Source organism: Bubalus kerabau, chromosome 1 (assembly GCF_029407905.1).
Source record: "Bubalus kerabau isolate K-KA32 ecotype Philippines breed swamp buffalo chromosome 1, PCC_UOA_SB_1v2, whole genome shotgun sequence".
Taxonomy (NCBI): Eukaryota; Metazoa; Chordata; class Mammalia; order Artiodactyla; family Bovidae; genus Bubalus; species Bubalus kerabau.
The window spans coordinates 30481091-30503617 of record NC_073624.1 but is presented as its reverse complement, the minus strand read 5'-3'; the positions used below and the strand labels follow the sequence as shown (position 1 = coordinate 30503617).

The 22527-nt window shown below is 38.9% G+C and overlaps 1 protein-coding gene across 2 annotated transcripts in view; it reads right to left on the bottom strand.

The window, feature by feature from the left end:
* The window catches only part of PIK3C2G (phosphatidylinositol-4-phosphate 3-kinase catalytic subunit type 2 gamma), a 460044-nt gene that overhangs the window by 13928 nt on the left and 423589 nt on the right, over positions 1-22527 (bottom strand). The window lies entirely within an intron of this gene.

Below are 22527 nucleotides of genomic sequence, written 5' to 3'. Positions count from 1 at the left end.
TGCTTATCTTGGTGAATACATCCTAACTACTAAATCAGTAGTTTTCAACAAATTCTGTGAATGACAGTGACAATCACACATGAACATCCAGTGCCATCCCCAAGGTCATTAGCTTGAATTTTACATCGTTCTTTGGCAGTTAGAAAAGCATATTGGAAAGGAAGGAGAGTAAGGAAATGTGATATACATTATTACAGGACTAACTTCTATTCTGTTCTAATTTACATAGTAAAAATCATGTCATCAGGAGAATCTGGGTCTTTATTATTATTCACAAATTAGATAAAATACATCTGGACACATGCACATGTCCAAATGCTAAGATCATCAAAACTGCTGCTTTGGATGGTGCTCAAAGTACCTTGCTCCACTCAAAACCCTCGCCCAGGAGGAGCTCTGGAATTTGTCAATGACACAATGGACTTTTCTGTGACACAGAAAAACATTGCTATTAATATTTGAGAGAGCTGATTTTGTGTGTGAGAGAGAGACAGAGAAAGAGAGAGAGAAATGAAGGCAGTAAAGTGTTTCTGCTCTGTGTAATTGTCTCTCTTTTCTACCACTGGGCTTGAGCATCCCATACCTATAATCACTGTATGTGTCATCTTAGTGGTGACATCTTAGAATTGTGGTTCTGGGAGAGGCTTTTTGGTTGCAGTCTGGGCCCCCAAATTTCTCAACCGTGTGGCTTTTGGTAGATAACTTCTCTGTGGATCAGTTTCCTAACCTCTTAAATGGAGATAAAGGTGGTGTTGATCTCAAAGCATTCAAAAGATTAAATAAAATAAACCATGTAATGTGAGTATAGTGCCTGAAAGAGTAAGATCCAATATATGCTTCCTACTATTTTTATTTTCTATAAATTGAATAAGAATACACTATATGCACTGATTGGACTAGATAGCCCTAATGTACTCTGACATTTGAGAGCAGGATTTCTCAACATTGACACTATTGGCATTTGGGGCCAAGTGAGTCTTTGTTGTAGGGAGCTGTTGTGTGCACAGAGGATACTTTAACAGCATCACTGACCTCTACCTACCAGGCTGCAGCAATACCATCCTCCTAGTTGTGACAGCAAAGATGTCCCCAGACATTGTTAAATGACCCCTGGGGGACAAAGCTGACCCCAATTGAGAACCACTGATATTGATGACTCCCAAATTGGAATCTGTAATTCAGCCTTCAGATTCCAGTCTAGTGACCTATGAAGAGCTCTACAAGTAGGTTACACTCTAACCAAAATCCATCTTCACTTTCCTCACTACTCCAAAATCGATTTCTTTTTCAGCCTGTTGAAATTGTATTAAATGATACAGTTTCATTTCTCCAGTATCTCCCTTGTCACTGATTTTCAAATCCAAGTATGTACCAAGATCAACATCCTCCCTTTTTGCTTTAATTCATCTGCCACCATAGATCTTTATTCCCCATCTTATAATTAGATTTCACTTCCTTTTTTGTGTCCCAGTCTTCCCACTTCATTCCCTCATTTATTCTGTTTATCACTGTTGTATTTAACCTTCCTGGAAACTGTTTTGACTGTGTCACTTTCCTTCTCAGAACATTTCAAGGATTCCCACAGAGGGATAAGCTCCCAATCACAGAACAGAAAAAGGATTTTGTATACCAGCTTTCACCAGACATTTACTAATTAAAGGTTTGGGCTTCTGTTTCCAATTAGTGTCTTTGACAAGATTTTTGAATATCCTATTGTTTTCAGAATAATAGAACAATTTAAGTCAGGGATGCATTTGATTTGAGCAGCACAGTTAGTCTGTCCTTAGCAGTTGTAAATGCAGACATGGATTTCTCAAGTCTTTAAGAGAATCCTTTTTCCCCCTAAATAATACACCTAGAATGCAGGAGACCCTGGTTTGATTCTTGGATAGGGAAGATCCACTGGAGAAGGGATAGGCCACCCACTCCAGTATTTTGGGGCTTCCCTTGTGGCTCAGCTGGTAAAGAATCCACCTGCAATGTGAGAGACCTGGGTTCCATTCCTGGATTGGGAAGATCTCCTGGAGCAGGGAAAGGCTACCCACTCCAGTATTCTGGCCTGGAGAATTCCATGGACTGTATAGTCCACGGGGTTGCAAAGAGACGGACATGACCGAGCAACTTTCACTTTCACTTTTTTCCCGTAGCAGCTGTCTTATCAACACTTTTCCCTTGTTCCTCTTACTGGGACTGTAACCTGCCCCTTAAAGATCTCGTCTGATATGTTAAAGAAATCACTAGGTGTCTTTTCATCAACACTTCTCATTTCACCCTTATGTTTATTTTAAAGTGACTAAATAACTCCTACTTGTCTGTCTTACCCCAGGATTGTATTCTGGTTGTGTTTTAGACCTTCACAAAGACTTGACACTTTGAAGAGTGATAAGGCTTGGGGTTAGAGTTCTTAGTCTGAGGTTCAGTCTATGAGACGTTTCCTTGAATCACCCAGAGGACGTTCTTATTCATGGTGGGCTAAGGTCAAGGAGCACTACCACAGTCTTCTAGAATTCTGCCTGATGTTCTTACTGTGCTCAGAAGATGATGTGAAGTCATCCAAATTTCATTTTGTTGCCTAGACCAATTCTGAACTTTTATATTCTAGATTTCCCATTAAACTGCTTATTATTTTTCAAAGTTCAATAAATAGTTTTATATGTGTGTTAGTTTCCTTATGAGATAAGAAATCATTTAAAAGGAAAATCCATGTCTTGTTGTTCCTTTCTTCCCCTACCCCTGCATTTGCTTTGGATTTTGCTGCATTGGTTATTTTATCCTGCTAACCTAACCCCAACCCTCATTTCCTTCTTCTAAGCATTCAGTATGTTTCTGAATCACCAATTAAAAATTTTAAATCCTCACTTGAGATTGGGATTTTCTTTACCTTATTCATGTCTTTCTTTTCACAGCTGTCTTCCTCAGTAGCATTCTTTTCCTTCATAGAAGCTCTAACCCTAACACAGTACTTGGCACTTAGTGAATACTCAAGAAATGAAGCAAAGTGAAGTGAAAGTCGCTCAGTTGTGTCTGACTCTTCACGACCCCATGGACTATACAGTCCATGGTATTCTCCAGGCCAGAATACTGGAGTGGGTAGCTGCTCCTTTCTCCAGGGGATTTTCTGAATCCAGGGATCAAACCCAGGTCTCCCTCATTGCGGGCAGATTCTTTACCAGCTGAGCGTCCAAATACTCAAGAAGCAGCTATCAAATGACTGAGTAAATAAGCTATATATTTATAGTGCCTGGCTCTTTGAAAGTTATTCATAAATATTTGCTGAATCATTATTTATAATGCAATATAAAAACCAGTTTGTTCCACAGTTTGTTGTGATCCACACAAAGGCTTTTGCGTCATCAAGGAAACAAGTAGATTTTTTCTGGAATTCCCTTGTTTTCTCTATGATCCAACGAATGTTGGCAATTTGATCTCCGATTCCTCTGCCTTTTCTAAGCCCAGCTTGTATACCTGGAAGCTCTTGACTCAAGTATTGCTGAAGCCTAGCTTGAAGGATTTTGAGCATAACCTTACTAGGATGGGAAGTAAGCACAACTGACTGGTAGTTTGAACATTCTTTAGGACTTCCCTTTTTTGGAATTGGGATGAAAACTGACCTCTTCCAGAGGATGAGATCGTTGGATAGCATCACTGATTCAATGGACATGAACTTGGGTGAACTCCAGGAGATGGTAAGGGACAGGGAGGTCTGGCGTGCTGCAGTCCATGAGGTTGTAAAGTCAGACACGACTTAGCAACTGAACAACAACATAAAAACCAGAAGTCTTCCTAACTTCCTAAGATATAAGTAGTTTCTGTTACCTATTGCAACATTTCTTACTGTGCTGCTAAGTTGCTTCAGTCGTGTCCGACTCTGTGCAACCCCATAGACGGCAGCCCACTAGGCACCTCTGTCCCTGGGATTCTCCAGGCAAGAACACTGGAGTGGGTTTCCATTTCCTTCTCCAGTGCATGAAAGTGAAAAGTGAAAGTGAAGTCGCTCAGTCGTGCCTGACTCCCAACAACCCCATGGACTGCAGCCCACCAGGCTCCTCCATCCATGGGATTCTCCAGGCAAGAGTACTATAACCAAGCAATAAAAAGCCCACTGGATGGACTTAAGAGTCTGTCATAAACAGTGAAGTAAGTCAGAGAAAGGAAAACAATATTGTATATTAACATGTGTGCGTATGTGTGGAATCTAGAAAAATGGTATGGATGAACCTATTTGGAAGGCAGAGATAGAGACACAGACGTAGGGAATGGATGTGTGGACACAGGGGACGAGGTGGTGGGCTGAATTGGGAGACTGGGATTGACATATGTGTGCTGCCAAGTGTAAAACAGATAGCTATTGGGAAGCAGCTATATAGCACAGGGAGCTCTGCTCCATGCTCTGTGATGATGTAGAGGGGTGGGATGGCGGGTTGGGAGGGAGGTCCAATAGAGAGGGGATATGTGAATATTTTTAGCTGTTCCTTGAGAGTCCCTTGAACTGCAAGGAGATCAAACTAGTCAATCCTAAAGGAAATCAATCCTGAATATTCACTGGAGGGGCTGATGCTGAGGCTGAAGCTCCAATAATTTGGCCACCTGATGTGAAGAGCCAACTCATTAGAAAAGACTCTGATGCTGAGAGAGACTGAAGGCGGGAGGAGAAGGGGATGACAGAGGATGAGATGGTTGGATGGCATCACTGATTCAACGGACAGGAGTTTGACCAAACTCCAGGAAGCCTGGCATGCTGCTGTCCATGGGCTCGCAAAGAGTTGGACATGACTGAGCAACTGAACAACATAGCTGATTCACTTGGTTGTTCAGCAGAAACTAACACAACACTGTAAAGAAACTATCCCAAAGAAAAAAAGAGAAAAAAAGCCGACTGCAGGGTAAAATAGATGTATCTTGGGGTCTGCTTCCCAGGTCTGTCCTAGGTGTTTACCCTGGACGCAAAGCTGTCTGAAGGCATCTCTCTGCTGGAGCTGATCTTTTCATGCACACCATTGCATCAGGAACTTATGCGTTAAGGTCCGTTTGTTATGTTCAGTACCTTAATGTAGCCGCTCAGTTGGCTATATCCCGACCCAGGGATGGAACCCAGGTCTCCTGCATTGCAGGCAGATTCTTTACCGTCTGAACAGTCTCTTAATGCTTCACTTCAAAAACTTTGACTTCATCTCATCTCTCAGATCCTGTTAGACAATTAGATCCTTATGACCCTTTCTTACTCCTTTTTTGCTCCAACTGGAGCTAGACTGTATTTGTAACATAACTACTTGCACTCTGTCTCAGAATGAGTCCTTGGTCACCATTCTTCTCACTCGGAGGCTTGATCTCTAATTGCTGTCCTTTTCCTGAGATCTTGTTTACTCTTCTGTGATAGTCCTCTCAACCCTCCGGACTTTACTAACTCGTTAAAAATCTCCTTGACAATAAGCACAGCAGGTTATTTAAGTTTGCTTCTAGGAGCTAATGATTATCCAACAATTTCTTGGGGGCCTAATAAATGGCGGAGTGTGAACTAAAGTCATATTTTTGCACTACATTCCTATGCCCTCTCACAACCACCAATAAGTTTTCCTCTCCATGTCCTGCTGTGTGGAGTACATGGAAGAAACAGAAAGAGGTACATTCAGTTTAATTGGAGGAGTGCATTATGGGGGACTTTGTGTGGGGGCAGGGAGATGGGCCCACATTAGCAGCAAGCACTCCCTGCAGAGGAAATAAATATGTCTCACACGTATTTACTATTTTTTCAAATATATGTAGGTGCTTTTGTTAACACAATTTTATTATTTAAAAGCACTGCTACATTTATAGTAGTTTTAAACATTTTTTGTATTTCTTAGATATATCAGATAGCAAAAGGACTTCAGTGGCATCTGAGAGATCAGAAACTTTTTTGCTTGTTTAAAAAGAGGCTCCTCTAGTTGAAAAGATTAGAAACAAAAGTCTTAGGATACTCTTAGCATTCACTGGTGGAAGAGACTTCTCAACTGGAGAGTGAAATATAGGGGATTCTCATTTTAAATTAGAAATATATATATATATATATATATATGTAAATCTTTATTCACAATGTATACTTAGTTGCTCAGTCATGTCCTACTCTTTGCAGGCTCCTCTGTCCATGGGGATTCTCCAGGCAAGAACACTGGAGTGGTTTGCCGTGCTCTCCTCCAGGGGAACTTCCCAACCCAGGGATTGAGCCCATGTCTCCCACATTGCAGGTGGATTCTTTACCATCTGAGCCACCAGGGAAGCCCAGTGCCACCTGGGTAGCCCTGTTAATAGTTAAATATGCCAAATTTCTGTCTTCATTTCTCGCCTTAGGTTGCACACAGCCTTTCAAATGGTTTTCAGTGTTACTTTTGTATTTTTTGTGATCAGTGGATGAAAGTATCTTGAAAATATAATTTATCAAAATTGAAAAAAATAGTAAGCAGTAGTATGTTGGTGTAAAAAGAAAACAAAATATAAACTGTTTGTAAAGTAAATAAAACCATCTTCACATTGTAGGGTATGCCAGCAACTCTTCATACGAGTATATGAAAAAAGACTTTTATCTTTCATACACAATAATAATAATAAGAGCTACCACATCGTGAATATTTAGTTTATTTAAAGCACTCTCTTAAAATAATCGTTGAGCTGGTATTGTCTTTATTTTATTCAAGAGGTTTCAATGTACAGGCTATGCTTTTATCCACTATCTTGTAAGTTCTCTACAGAGAATGCAAAGGAAACTGACAGATTCAAATTAAGAGCCCCTGTAGATCAAATTTTCTTGGTTATGTGATGAAGGTACATGGTTTAAAAATATCAGACTCTTTGGAAGTGTCTGTAGATTAATTCAAAGTTTAATTGTATTTAATAGGTTATTATCTTTTTGATGAATAATTTATGAGAATTTTCCATCAAGTTTTTTTTTTTAACTTAAATGTTTCCAATCATAGGGTAATATAGGCATTGGTAGAATTCAACTGACAATGATTAAAACAAGATAGGACTATCAAAACCTGAGGTCTATGCCAGAAACAAAACAATGTAATAAAAAAGCATTTCCCTCATTTATGTGCCTGCCAAATGGCAATTTTGAAACTCAGGCTGGCCATCATGAAGATGGTATTTTTATAAAATGACAATGTACAATAAAAGTATAGGAGTACAATAAAAACGCTTGTGATGTATGGTTTGCTGTATGCCTCAAAGAAATGGTGGAATGGTTTTTCCAGTCTTTGTGTTAATTTGTGTAGAATGGGATGATTTCAGGTCTTCGTGAATTCAGTTAGGATGGTCTTCTGCTTCATTTCACATCAATTTAAGCCTTGAATAGAGCTTATCATCAATAGGTGATTTCCAATAATTTTTTAAAAAGTCAAACTACGATATGTCTAGCACTTTGGATGTTCTGAGAGAGGACACAGAAAAGTGATCAAAATAGTTTCTGCCTTCAAAGCAATAACAAACTCATTGGCATGATCATCTTGTATCATATATATATATATATATATATGTTAAAATTTTTAATCCTCTACTTAATATAGTTAGCAACCAGACGAAAGTCACAGTCTAGTAGATAGAAATTCTTTTCTGACTCAGTACATATGGATTGAATTGCTTCTAAAAGTTCAGAATTCTAACTAGGGCTCCAGACTTTCACTGAAGTATCTTGTGAAGCTTGAAAAGTTTTTCCATTTCTCAGTCTTAATAACATGTAACAAGTAAGGCATTAACCTTATTTACTTTTTACAATCTACCTAATAGATAATACTGAAGAACTGTTTGAGTTACTGGTAATTAAAATTTTTTTTTTTACAGTTGCATTGAACCACTGTAGATGATTTCCAGTTTCCAAAGCCCTAGCTTCTATTCACAGTGCTGAGAAATCTAAATACAAGAGACAGACTATGTTTTGTTAGTGATTGTTGAGGAATTGTGATGAACAGATAAATACTGGAAGGTTAGCTCTATGATGTTATATTTGATAGGATGGGAAAAAAAAGATGAATTATAAAAAGCAGAAACTAGTAATTTAGAGGTAAAATTTAACAGTTTTTTTTACCCATATACCTCAAATATTTGCCTTGATCATGTCCAGCTAAACAGTTATGGCCAATATGCTATATCAGATCATCGGGACTGAGTTATGAGGGGCTGGAATGATGAACTATATCTAACAAAATTAAAAACAATAGACTGAATGTCAAATTCTTCTTTTGGGCCTAGAAAACTCATTCTGCAAATCCATGGTATGAAATTCTTTTTGCTTTCCTTCATTCATTGGAATAGGCATTTTTCTTTTGTTGCTGAAGGGGATATGCCGTCTGCAGAATTCTAAATGGACATTCCTTTTTATTTTCCAATTCTTTAACATGTTCCCCTGTCTTCAAGCTTTGGTTATTTCTTGCCTACATTGTTTTTTTGTTCTCCTACTTGCTAAGTGTTGTTTTTCTCTAGCTCTTTCACAATTTTTTCCCACTGTCTTTGGTTTTTAGCAGTTTGAGAACAATATATAAATGCATGCTTTTGTTTGAGCTTTTCCTTTTGGTACTCAATAAGGTACTTAAATTTATAAATGTATGCCTTTCACTAAACTTTGTACATTTCTGGCAATTATTTCTTCAAATATTATTCTGCCTCAAACTCTTACTTCTGTCTTTGGAGTCCAGAAACAAATGTGACCTAATGTTAGATCTTTGAGTATTTTCCCACAGATCTTTAAAATTCTATTCTTCTTTTTCTAATCTTTTTTCTCCATGTTCTTTAAATTGGATAATTTCCCTTGATCTATATTCCAGTTTACTGACTCTCCCATTATCTCCATTCTTCTCTTGAGTGCAAGATTTTTAATTTTAGATATTTTATATTTAAGTCCTTAAATTTATACTGGTACTTTAAAAATGAAGCTTAGGGTTAGGGTTAGACCATTAATAGAACAATATCAATATAGCATTATATTAATTTTAGGGGTACAGCATAATGATTTGATTATGATGCCTAGTTTACACCCATGATCACACAGAGTTAAATATTTTTCTTATAATAGCAAAAACTTTTAAAATCTACTTTCCCCAGCTTTCAAATATACAATACAGTATTATTAACTATAGTCAGCATGCTGTACACTGTATCCTCAATGATTTATGTATTTTATAACTGATAGATTATACTTTATGATTCCCTTTATCCATTTTACCCCTTCCCTGACCTCTGGCAGTCATCAGTCTATTCTCTGTATCTATAAGCTTGGTTTCATGTTGGTCTAGATTCCGCATACAAATGAAATCTGGTGGTATTTTCTTTCTCTGCCTGACTTGTTTTGCTAAGCACGGTGCCCTTAAAGTCCATCCATGATGTCACCAAAGGCAAGATTTTCTTTTTATGGATGAATAATATTCCATTGTATGACTATACACTTTCTTTATTCATTCATCCATTGTGGAGACAAGCCTCCACATCTTGTCTACAGCCAATAATGCTGCAGTAAACATGGAGGTACACATATAATTTTGAATTAGCATTTTCATTTTCTTTGAATAAATATTCAGAAGTAAAATTGCTAGATCACATGGTAGTTTTATTTTCAATTTCTTCAGGAAACTTCATATTTTTTCATAAGGGCAAATAACATTTTACATTTCCACCAACAGTGGATGAGGGTCCACTTTTCTCCACATCTTTGCCAACACCTGTTATTTCTTGTCTTTTTTTTTTTTTATTATTATAGCCATTCTATTTGTGAAGTGATATCTCACCATGGTTTTGATTAGTATTTTCCTGATGATTAGTGATGTGCAATACCTTTTCAAGTACCTATTGGCCATCTGTATGTTTTCTTTGGGAAAATGTCTTTTCAGATCATCTGTCCAGTTTTTAATTTGCTTGTTTGGTTTTCTTGCTGAATTATATGAGGTCTCTGTATTTTAGATATTAGTCTTTTACTAGATATCTGATTTGTTAATCATGTATCTTACTCCCATTCAGGAAGCTGCCTTCTCATTTTGTTGATGATGGCTTTCTTTGATGTGTGGTAGCTTTGTAGATTGATATAGTCCCACTTGTTTATTTTTCCTTTTGTTGCCTTTATTTTTGGTATCAAATCCAAAAATCATCAATAAGATCAATGTCAGGGAGCCTTTTTCCAGTGGGCTTTTTTTTTTTTTTCCACCTAGGTGTTTTATGGTTTCAAGTCTTACATTCAAGTCCTTAATCCATTTTGACTTAAGATTTGTGTATGGAATAAGATGGGCTCCCCTGGTGGCTCAGGTAAAGAATCCACCTGCCAACGGAGGAGACTCAGGTTCGATCTGTGGGTTGGGAAGATTCCCTGGAGAAGGAAATGGCAATCCACTCCACTATTTTTTGCCTGCACAGAGAAGTCTGGCAGGCTACGGCCCATCAGATCAGATCAGATCAGATCAGTTGCTCAGTCGTGTCCAACTCTTTGCGACCCCATGAATCACAGCATGCCAGGCCTCCCTGTCCATCATCAACTTCCGGAGTTCACTCAGACTCACGTCCATCGAGTCAGTGATGCCATCCAGCCATCTCACCCTCTGTCGTCCTCTTCTCCTCCTGCCCCCAATCCCTCCCAGCATCAGAGTCTTTTCCAATGAGTCAAGTCTTCGCATGAGGTGGCCAAAGTACTGGAGTTTCAGCTTTAGCATCATTCCTTCCAAAGAAATCCCAGGGCTGATCTCCTTCAGAATGGACTGGTTGGATCTCCTTGCAGTCCAAGGGACTCTCAAGAGTTTTCTCCAACACCACAGTTCAAAAGCATCAATTCTTTGGCGCTCAGCCTTCTTCACAGTCCAACTCTCACATCCATACATGACTTCTGGAAAAACCATAGCCTTGACTAGACGGACCTTTGTTGGCAAAGTAATGTCTCTGCTTTTGAATATGCTATCTAGGTTGGTCAAAACTTTCCTTCCAAGGAGTAAGCATCTTTTAATTTCATGGCTGCAGTCACCATCTGCAGTGATTTTGGAGCCCAGAAAAATAAAGTCTGACACTGTTTCCACTGTTTCCCCATCTATTTCCCATGAAGTGGTGGGACCGGATGCCATGATCTTCGTTTTCTGAATGTTGAGCTTTAAGCCAACTTTTTCACTGTCCACTTTCACTTTCATCAAGAGGCTTTTGAGTTCCTCTTCTCTTTCTGCCATAAGGGTGGTGTCATCTGCATATCTGAGGTTATTGATATTTCTCCCAGCAATCTTGATTCCAGCTTGTGTTTCTTCCAGCCCAGCGTTTCTCATGATGTACTCTACATAGAAGTTAAATAAACAGGGTGACAATATACAGCCTTAACAAACTCCTTTTCCTATTTGGAACCAGTCTGTTGTTCCATGTCCAGTTCTAACTGTTGCTTCCTGACCTGCATACAAATTTCTCAAGAGGCAGGTCAGGTGGTCTGGTATTCCCATCTCTTTCAGAATTTTCCACAGTTTATTGTGATCCACACAGTCAAAGGCTTTGGCATAGTCAATAAAGCAGAAATAGATGCTTTTCTGGAACTCTCTTGCTTTTTCTATGATCCAGAGGATGTTGGCAATTTGATCTCTGGTTCCTCTGCCTTTTCTAAAACCAGCTAAGGCCCATGGGGTCACAAAAGAGACAGACACAATGTAGCAACTAAATAAAATCAACAAGTCTAAGATAGTGACCCAGTTCCTTTTTTTTTTTAAGCATGTAGCTGTCCAGTTTTCCAAGCACCGTTTATTAAAGAGGCTGTTTCCCCCTATTGTATGTTTTAGGCTCATATGCCATAAATTTGTTCTTTCTCAAGACTGCTTTGGCTACTTGGGGTCTTTTATGGTTCCATACAAATTTTAATATTGTTTCTTCTGTTTCTTTGGAAAGGCCATTGGGATATTGATAGAAAACTGATTCAATATTGAGACGACCCAGAGAGATGATACAGGAAGGGAGGAGGGAGGGGGGTTCAGGATGGGGAACACGTGTATACCGGTGGCGGATTCATGTTGATGTATGGCAAAACCAATACAATATTGTAAAGTAATTAACCTCCAATTAAAATAAATAAATTTATATTAAAAAATATTGAGTGAATCTGTAGACCACTTTGGGTAGTATGGACATTTAATGTTAATTCTTCCAATTCATGAGTATGGAATATTTTCCATTTACTTTTAATTCTTCAAATTTATTTTGGTGTCTTATGACTTTTCTGTGTACAGGTCTTTCATGTCCTTGGTTAAATTTATTCCTAGATATTTAATTCTTTTAAATGCAGTTATACTTGGAATTGTTGTCTTAATTTCTCTTTCTGATTGCTCATTATTACTATAATACAGATGATTTATATATATATATATATATATACACATATACACATATGTATTTTCTGCTTTTTGGAAGTTGGCTTTATGCCATTTTGCTTTTAGGAAAAACCTACATTATCACCTATTTTTGCTAACTGAACAAAATCCAGAGAATTTTCGCTTTTACAAGGAAAGGTGAAAAGTGAAAACAACCTTCAGGGTTTTTTTGGGGCAACAATCTGTTAATAGCAGTGCTCTCATTGTTCAAGGTAGCATGAACCCTGAACAGTGAGACTGGTGCTACCAAGCTCATTCCCCAAGAACTACACTTAGAACTTCAGTATCAAGCTGCTATAGCTCTGAACTGTCTGTGAGCATGGGTGCTTTATCTTGATTTATTCTGTGAATTTGTTAGCAAGATGCAGCTGAAGGTAATCGCTTTTTCATTTTCACCATTTTGGCTTACTAAAGATTTCATAGGAATGCCCTATTTTTAGATAATGAGGGAAATGTAGTGATTTAATATCCTGCAATTTTACTGAATTTATTTATTAATTCTAATAACTGTTTGAGAAGTGGTCAGGGTTTTCTATATGTAATATCATGTCATCTATAAACAGGGACATTTTTACACCTTCCTTTCCAATTTGGATGCCTTTAATTTCTTTTTCTTACCTAACTGAATGAGAGTGGTGAGAGTGGGTATCCTTGTCTTGTTCTTGATTTTTGAGAAGAAGCTTTAAGATTTTTACCATTGAGTACAATGTTAGCTGCCCTCTTCCTACTCCTGCCCCCCACAGTCCCTTTCATGGATCACAGCCTTATCATGGTGAAGGGGCTTGTGTAACTCAATGAAGCTATGAGCCATGCCATGCAGAGCCACCAAAGATGAACAAGTCATAGTGAAGAATTCTGACAAAATGTGGTCCATTGGAGGAAGAAATGGCAAGCCACTCTAATATTCTTGCCACAAGAACCCTATGAACAATATGAAAAGGCAAAAAGATATGATGCTAAAAATTGAGGCCCCAGGGTGAAAGGTGTCCAGTATGCTACTGGGGAGGAATGGAGGGAAATTACTAATAGCTCTAGAAGGAATGAAGGCTGAGCTAAAGCAGAAACAAGGCCCAGTTGTGGATGTATCTGGTGGTGAAAGTAAAGTCCAATGATGTTAAGAACCATATTGCATAGAAATGTGGAATGTTAGGTCCATGAATCAAGGTAAATTGGATGTGGTCAAGTGGGAGATGGCAAGAGTGAATATTAACATCCTAGGAATCAGTGAACTTGTAGGAAAGGGAATGGGTGAATTTAATTCAGATGGCCCTTATATCTGCTACTGTGGGTAAGAATCCCTTAGAAGAAATGGAGTAGCCCTCAGTGTCAACAAAAGAGCCCAAAATGCAGTACTTGGGTACAATCTCAAAAACCACAGAATGATCTCAGTTCATTTCCAAGGCATACCATTCAAAATCACGGTAGTCCAAGTCTATGATCCAACCACTGATGCTGAAGAAGCTGAAGTTGAATGGTTCTATGAAGACCTAAAAGGCCTTCTAGAAGGAACACTCAAAAAGATGTCCTTTTCATCACAGGGCATTGGAATGCCAAAGTCAAGATATACCTGGAGTTATAAGCAAGTTTGGCTTTAGAGTACAAAATGAAGCAGGGCAAAGGCTAACAGTTTTGTAAAGAGAATACACTGGTCACAGCAAATTCCCTTTTCCAACAACACAATAGACAACTCTACAAATGGTCAATACTGAAATCAGATTGATTATATTCTTTGCAGCCAAAGATGGAGAGGTTCTATACAGTCAGCAAAAACAAGCCCTGGAGCTGACTGTGGCTCAGATCATCAGCTCTGTATTGCAAAATTTAGGCTTGAATTGAAGAAAGTAGAGAAAACTACTAGGCCATTCAGGTATGGCCTTAATTAAATTCCTTACAATTTTACATGGAGATGATGAATAGATTCAAGGAATTAGATTTGGTAGACAGAGTGCCTGAAGAACTATGGACAGAGGTTCATGATATTATACAGGAGGCAGTGACCAAAAGCATCCTAAAGAAAAAGTGATACAAAAAGGCAAAATGATTGCCCAAGGAGGGTTTATAAATAGCTGAGAAAAGAGAATCAAAAAGCAAGGGAGAAAGGGAAAGATATGTCCAACTGAATGCAGAGTTCCAGAGAATAGTAAGGAGAGATAAGAAGGCCTTCTTACATGAACAATGCAAAGAAATAAAGGAAAGCAATTTCTTCAAGAAAATTAGAGATACCAAGGGTACATTTCATGAAAAGATGGGCACAATAAACGACAGAAATGTTATGGGCCTAATAGAAGCAGAAGATGCTAAGAAGAAGTGGGAAGAATATACGAAAGAACTGTGCAAAAAAAATGTCTTAATGACCCAGATAACCACGATGGTGTGATCACTCACCTAAAGCCAGACATCCTGGAATGTGAAGTCAAGTGGGCCTTAGTATGCATTACTAAGAACAAAGCTAGTGGAGGTGATGGAATTCCAGTTGAGCTATTTCAAATCTTGAAAGATGATGCTGTGAAAGTGCTGGACTCAATATGCCAGCAAATTTGGAAAACTCAGCAGTGGCCACAGGACTGGAAAGGTAAGTTTTCATTCCAATCCCAAAGAAAGGCAATGCCAAAGAATGCTCAAACTACCACACAATTGCACTCATCTCACACGCTAGTAAAGTAATGCTCAAAATTCTCCTAGCCAGGCTTCAGCAATACGTGAACCATGAACCTCCAGATGTTCAAGCTGGTTTTAGAAAAGGCAGAGGAGCCAGAGATCAAATTGCCAACATCCACTGGGTCATCATAAAAGCAAGAGAATACCAGAAAAACATCTATTTCTGCTTTATTGACTATGCCAACACCTCTGACTGTGTAGATCACAACAAACTGTGGAAAATTCTTAGAGATCAGAATACCAGACCACCTTTCCTGTCTCCTGAGAAATCTGTATGCAGGTCAAGAAGTAATAGTTAGAACCAGACGTGGAACAACAGACTGATTACAAATTGGGAAAGGAGTATGTCAAGGCTGTGAATTGTTACCCTACTTGTTTAACGTCTATGCAGAGCACATCATGCAAAATGCCAGGCTGGATGAAGCACAAGCTGGAATCAAGATTGCTGGGAGAAATATCAATAACCTCAGATATGCAGATGATACCACCCTTTTGGCAGAAAACAAAGAAGAACTAAAGAGCCTCTTGATGAATGTGAAAGAGGAGAGTGAAAAAAAATGGCTTAAAACCCAACATTCAGAAAATGAAGATCATGGCATCTTGTCTCATCACTTCATGGCAAATAGATGGGGCAACAATGGAAACAGTGAGAGACTTCATTTTCTTGGACTCTAAGATCACTGCAGATGGTGACTGCAGCCATGAAATTAAAAGACACTTGCTCCTTGGAAGAAAAGCTATGACTAACCTAGAGAGCATATTAAAAAGCAGAGACATCACTTTGCCAACAAAGGTTTGTCTAGTTAAAGCTATGGTTTTTCCAGTAGTCGTGTATGGATATGAGAGTTGGGCTATAAAGAAAGCTGAGCACTGAAGAATTGATGCTTTTGAATTGTGGTGTGGAGAAGACTCTTAAGAGTCCCTTGGACTGCAAGGATATCAAACCAGTCAATCCTAAGGGAAATCAACCCTGAATATTCATTGGAAGGACTGATTGTGAAGCTGAAACTCCAGTACTTTGGCCGCCTGTTGCAAAGAGTTGGCCCGTTGAAAAAGACCCTGATGGCAGAAAAGATTGAGGACAAGAGGAGTAGTGGGCAACAGAAGATGAAATAGTTGGAAGCATCATCAACTCAATCAATGTGAGTTTGAGCAAACTCAGGGAGATAGTGAAGGACAGGGAAGCCTGGCCTGCTGCATCCATGAGGTTGCGAAGAGTTGGACAGGATTTAGCAACTGAACTACAACATAGTTTGTTTCCTTAAGAAACAATTGGTAATCTTTGAGGGTCAATTTTTTGGTTAAAAAGTCATGAAACAAAGTAAGTTATGTATATCTGGGCTGGGTACTCCTCACTGTTCATTGCTTTGCATCTCATTTATTCTTTGAAATGGGAAATGGATGTCATAATAGGCCAACTCTGGAAGAATAATTTTTATTCATGGAGTACAAGGCAAATATAATTGTTTGAATAATTATTATTAGAAAATTTCCCTTTAACAAGAAATTGTCATTCATTTAGATAAAGTGAATCTAAGATGAAGCAATGACAAATTTCTTTTAAAGATCTAGATTTTAAAAAATTGAAAAGAATTGAGACCAGGAGAGAAGAAAACAAGTCTAGAAATGCAAGAGTAGAGGAATCCATGAATCGCCTATAAAAGGCAGATGCAGAAATCCCAACCCATACTGACAGAGTCAATGTCATGGAAGTTGCATCCAGGAATGTGGATTTTAAAAACAAGACCCACCCCCCCCCCCGCCCCCGCCAGACTACAAATACATAGTAAAACTGTAAGAATTTTTTTAAATAAAACATAAGAAAATTTAATGTGTGTATTTAGTTCTTTTTGTTGTGTTTGACTACTTCTCTCTCTTCCATTGATTTCATACAGTAAGGATTTTCTGCCATTTTGTGTCTTAGGACAGGACTAAAGAGCACTCCGGCTGAGATATATCCGACTTTCCCGGTCATTACTTGCTCTTCATATGAAATGACTTATTATTCTGTTACAGACTAAGGAGACTCTCCTGGTGTGAGCATATTCCATATCAGAAGGGAGTTTGGCATCCCTACTGATGCCATTACTGATGCTAATCAGTAATCCTTACTGATTATTTTAAGAGGCTTCCGGAACGTGATCACTCAGGAGCAGGTAGAAGAAAACAGTCTAGAAATGACACAACACTAGGGGAATCCACAAGACCAGGAGACACACAGCAATGCAAAGAGAGATCGCAGAAACCAGTGGAAGGGAGCATTTTAATGTGGGCTACATGGGAAAACACTAGAAAGATTTAAAGACATATTTCAAATTAAATCATTTTTCTGTTTCTTGGTTATACAAACTGAACTTTATTTTTAAAAATCTTGGTCAGTTCTAAATAACTGCACTGTTTTGTCAGTCTCTGTTCACTAGGATAAATCATATTGTGTGGCTTTGAAAGGGGAAAAATTTTAGCAATTTTGTTTTAGGCTGTGAATTCACAGGAGGGAAGTAGTTCTGACAGCAAAGTTTCAAAGATTTAATATAAGATAAACAATTCTTTTCATCAAACTTACTATCAAATATAACAGAACTGCAGGCAGAATAATTCATTTTAATATTAAAATCAAGCACAACTTCTTTAGTCTGATTACTCAAGCATGTGAAAATACTGAAGGCGAAAAAAATAAATAACAATTAGTTACAACTTGAAATGAGCAAAGAAAATGTGTTGAGAATTTATAGATAGATTTTTCTGTCATTTGCATTATAATGTTATCTCAGTCTTCAGATAAGCCAAAGAAATAAAGTAGTCATTTAAAAGAAACTGTGAAAAATGCAAAGCGTGAGAACTTTGTTGTGATGATTTTGGAAAGGTGAGAGATTGTTGTCCACATTAGAAGTAACTTAACATTCTTTGATTTAACAAAGTATTCATTGAGCACCTGTGATATACTTGACCCTGCTTTAGCCCTGGGGTTATAACACTGGTACAGGGCAGTGGAGGAAGGAAGTTTGGAAGTGCCAAGCAACAGGGGTGGTTCTGCAATTTTATACATGGGAGTAGGAGAGGGCCTCATGGGAAAAGGTGAGAGTAAAAACAGCTGTTTAGGGTATGTGAGATTGAGCCATTGGGGAATTTGAACCACGGGCCTGGGGAAGAGCAGTCCAGGTATGCTGAGCAGCAGGTACAAATATCCTGCGGCAGAAACATGCTTCAGCATTCAAGGTATGGGAAGAAAACCATTGCAGCTGGAATGGAGTGATTTAGGGAGTCTGCCTGGGAAATCCTATGGAAAGAGGAGCCTGGCAGGCTACAGTCCACAGGGTTGTAAGAGTCTGACACGACTTTGGGACTGATTACAACAGCCGTGAGGTGAAGCTGGAGAGGTCAAGGGTGGTACTTGGCTATCATTGTAAGTAGAATGAGATTCTTTCTGCAGAGCAATATAGGATTTGACTTTTATTCTCAGAGGAATATTTTGGATGCTAGGTTAGAAAAAGACTAAAAAGATATAAAGCAGCAGTCCCTAACCTTTTTGGCACCAGTGTCTGGTTTCGTGAAGACAGTTTTTCCATGCATTAGGGGGTGGGGGGATGGTTTGGGAATAATTCAACAACAGTACCTTTATTGTGCACTTTATTTCTATTATTATTACATCAGCTCCACTGCAGATCATCAGGCATTAGATCCTGGAGGTTGGGAGCTCCTGATATAAAGGTAAAATCAGGGAAACCTATTGAGAGGCAACAGCAGTAATTCAAGAGAGAAAAGATGGCAGCTGGATCCAATGGTGGTAGTGGTGCTGGTAATCCTGGATTACCACAATGGAATCCTGGATTTATTTTGCAAGATGAAACTGAGAATTTGCTGATAAATTGGGATGTAGTTTTTGAGAGCAGTCAAAAGAACTCTAAAGATTTTAACCTGAGCAACTAGTAGGATGAGGTTGTTATTTAGAGGTGAGACAAGTTGCCAAAGAAGCAGGTTTAGGGGGACAATAATCAGAAGTTTGACTGGATGTATGTTAAGTTGTGATGCCTATTGAATTTCTACTAGAGTTGTTGAGTAATCAGTTGTACATGTAACTGGATTTTAGGGAGACTTTCAAGTTGTATTATAAATACAGAAGGAAAAGACATGTAAAGGGTATTTAAAGCTACAGGCCTGGCAATAAAAAGCAAAGAGGGACTGCCTTGGTGGTCCAGTGGTTAAGACTCTACTTCCAATGCAAGGGGCAAGGGTTTGAACCTGGGTTGAGGATCTAAGATCCCACATCTGTGAGGAGAGGCAAAGAAAATATTGTTAAAAGAGAGAAAGAGATGAGTTCCAGGGCAATGTTAAGAGATTAGGGGGCAGAGAACAACCAGGAGGAAACATGACTTCATTATTAACAACTTCCCTTTCAAGGGCATTGGCAACATACAGGCCCTAGTGGCCCTAACATGTTAGTCACTCAGTTGTGTCCCCATGGACTGTAGCCTGCCAGCCGCCTCTGTCCATAGAATTCTCCAGGCAAGAATACTGGAGTGGGTGGCGATGTCCTTCCATGGGATCTTCCCCACCCAGGGATTGAACCCCAGTATCCTGTGTTGCAGGCACATTGCTTACTGTCTCAGCCACTGGGGAATTCCAAGCAGTTTTCAAATTTTTAAAGGATTCACTTTCTCATTTTCCATTTACTTATAACTTGATCCAAATCTTAAACTCTTACTCTTACTCACTCCCCTCCTTTATGGTTTCATCACACTCATTTTGAATATACTTATTGGTAGTACAACTTAATCAGAGTGTAAAATGCATTTTTGAAAACTGTCAAAAGTAATTTGGGGATTTCGCTGATGAATAAAATGAGTGATCAGGTTGGTTAATACTGTTTTTGATGAAACATTAGGCATGACTGTTGAATAATATCAACAAGCTTATTGTGTGGTTTATCTGCAGATCTAAAAGCAATGTCCACAGGCATGTTCTAAAATGTCTTCAGCAATGACATTACTGAAATATATATATAGTTTCCAAGAGGACTATTTTCAATTGCCCATTATATGTCATATATATATAAATTCTGTTAAATTGATTAACACTATTTCTTAAATACTATTTCTTTATCATGTGTATTTATCAGATCAGATCAGATCAGTCGCTCAGTCGTGTCCCACTCTTTGTGTATTTATATAGATTCTTAAAGTCCATGAACACACATATTGCTATAAATAATATCTAACTTAATCTTCATTTCCCAGCCTAAGACTGTCTTAAACAACTGCTATTCTCAGTTAAGCTGATTAACTTACTCAGTTCAGTTCAGTTCAGTCACTCAGACGTGTCCGACTCTTTGCAACCCCATGAATCGCAGCATGCCAGGCCTCCCTGTCCATCACCAACTCCCGGAGTTCACTCAGACTCACATCCATTGAGTCAGTGATGCCATCCAGCCATCTCATCCTCTGTCGTCCCCTTCTCCTCCTGCCCCCAATCCCTCGCAGCATCAGAGTCTTTTCCAATGAGTCAAGTCTTCGCATGAGGTGGCCAAAGTACTGGAGTTTCAGCTTTAGCATCATTCCTTCCAAAGAACACCCAGGACTGATCTCCTTCAGAATGGACTGGTTGGATCTCCTTGAAGTCCAAGGAACTCTCAAGAGTCTTCTCCAACACCACAGTTCAAAAGCATCAATTCTTTGGCCCTCAGCTTTCTTCACAGTCCAACTCTCACATCCGTACATGACCACTGGAAAACCATAGCCTTGACTAGATGGACCTTTGTTGGCAAAGTAATGTCTCTGCTTTTGAATATGCTATCTAGGTTGGTCAAAACTTTCCTTCCAAGGAGTAAGCATCCTTTAATTTCATGGCTACAATCACCGTCTTCAGTGATTTTGGAGCCCCCCAAAATAAAAAGTCTGACACTGTTTTCACTGTTTCCCCATCTATTTGCCATGAAGTGATGGGACCAGATGCCATGATCTTTGTTTTCTGAATGTTGAGCTTTAAGCCAACTTTTTCACTCTCCTCTTTCACTTTCATCAAGGGGCTTTTTAGTTCCTCTTCACTTTCTGCCATAAGGGTGGTGTCATCTGCATATCTGAGGTTATTGATATTTGTCCCGGCAATCTTGATTCCAGCTTGTGCTTCTTCCAGCCCGGTGTTTCTCATGATGCCCTCTGCATATAAGTTAAATAAGCTAAAGCAATTGAAAATAATTATTTTTAATGAATAAAAGTTCTACAAAGCACATTTAATAATATTTGCCTAGTTCTTATAAAAATTGCTGATTGCAAACAACACAGATTTACAGACAGGCATCTTTGGATGTCTGGCTAATACTAAATTTATAAAGGATGTATTCCCTGAAAATTATGCCAAATATTTTTCAGTGAACAAATATTTATCAAGTGCTAGTATGTTCCAGATGCACATCATGTTGAGAAGAGTTTGCTCCTTTAACTCCTTCCAAGTGCATCCTTAGAGATTTATATGCATAAAGGAGAGAGCAGAAGTCGTGCTTCTGACTTGCCACATCAGTGGATTTTCTGGGGAGTTTTGCCATGTGAAGGACCCATTTTGCTAGGCTAGTGGAAGACCAGAGAAGCTAGTGAGGCTTAGTGTTACCCTTGCCACTTACTGCATCCAGATTCAGACGTTTAACCAATTAAAGGTGACTCAGATATTCAAGCTGGATTTAGAAAAGTCAGAGGAACCAGAGATCAAATTGTCAACATCTTGTTGGATCATAGAAAAAGCAAGAGAGTTCGAGAAAAACATCTACTTCTGCTTCATTGACTATGCTAAAGTTTTTGATTGTGTGGATCACAACAAACTGTGGAAAATTTTTAGAGATGGGAATACCAGACCACCTGACCTGCCTCCTGAGAAACCTGTAGGCAGGTCAAGAAGCAACAGTTAGAACTGGACATGAAACAATGGATTGGTTCCAAATTGGGAAAGGAGTACATCAAAGTTGTATATTGTCACCCTGCTTATTTAACTTCTATGAAGACTACATCATGAAAGAAACTTTATGGAAAGTTTTGACCAACCTAGATAGCATATTCAAAAGCAGAGACATTACTTTGCCAACAAAGGTCCATCTAGTCAAGGCTATGGTTTTCCAGTGGTCATGTATGGATATGAGAGTTGGACTGTGAAGAAAGCTGAGGGCCAAAGAATTGATGCTTTTGAACTGTGGTGTTGGAGAAGACTCTTGAGAGTTCCTTGGACTGCAAGGAGATCCAACCAGTCCATTCTGAAGGAGATCAGTCCTGGGTGTTCTTTGGAAGGAATGATGCTAAAGCTGAAACTCCAGTACTTTGGCCACCTCATGCGAAGACTTGACTCATTGGAAAAGACTCTGATGCTGCGAGGGATTGGGGGCAGGAGGAGAAGGGGATGACAGAGGATGAGATGGCTGGATGGCATCACTGACTTGATGGATGTGAGTTTGAGCAAGCTCTGGGAGTTGGTGATGGACAGGGAAGCCTGGTGTGCTGCACTCCATAGGGTTGCAAAGAGTCGGGCACGACTGAGAGACTAACTGTGA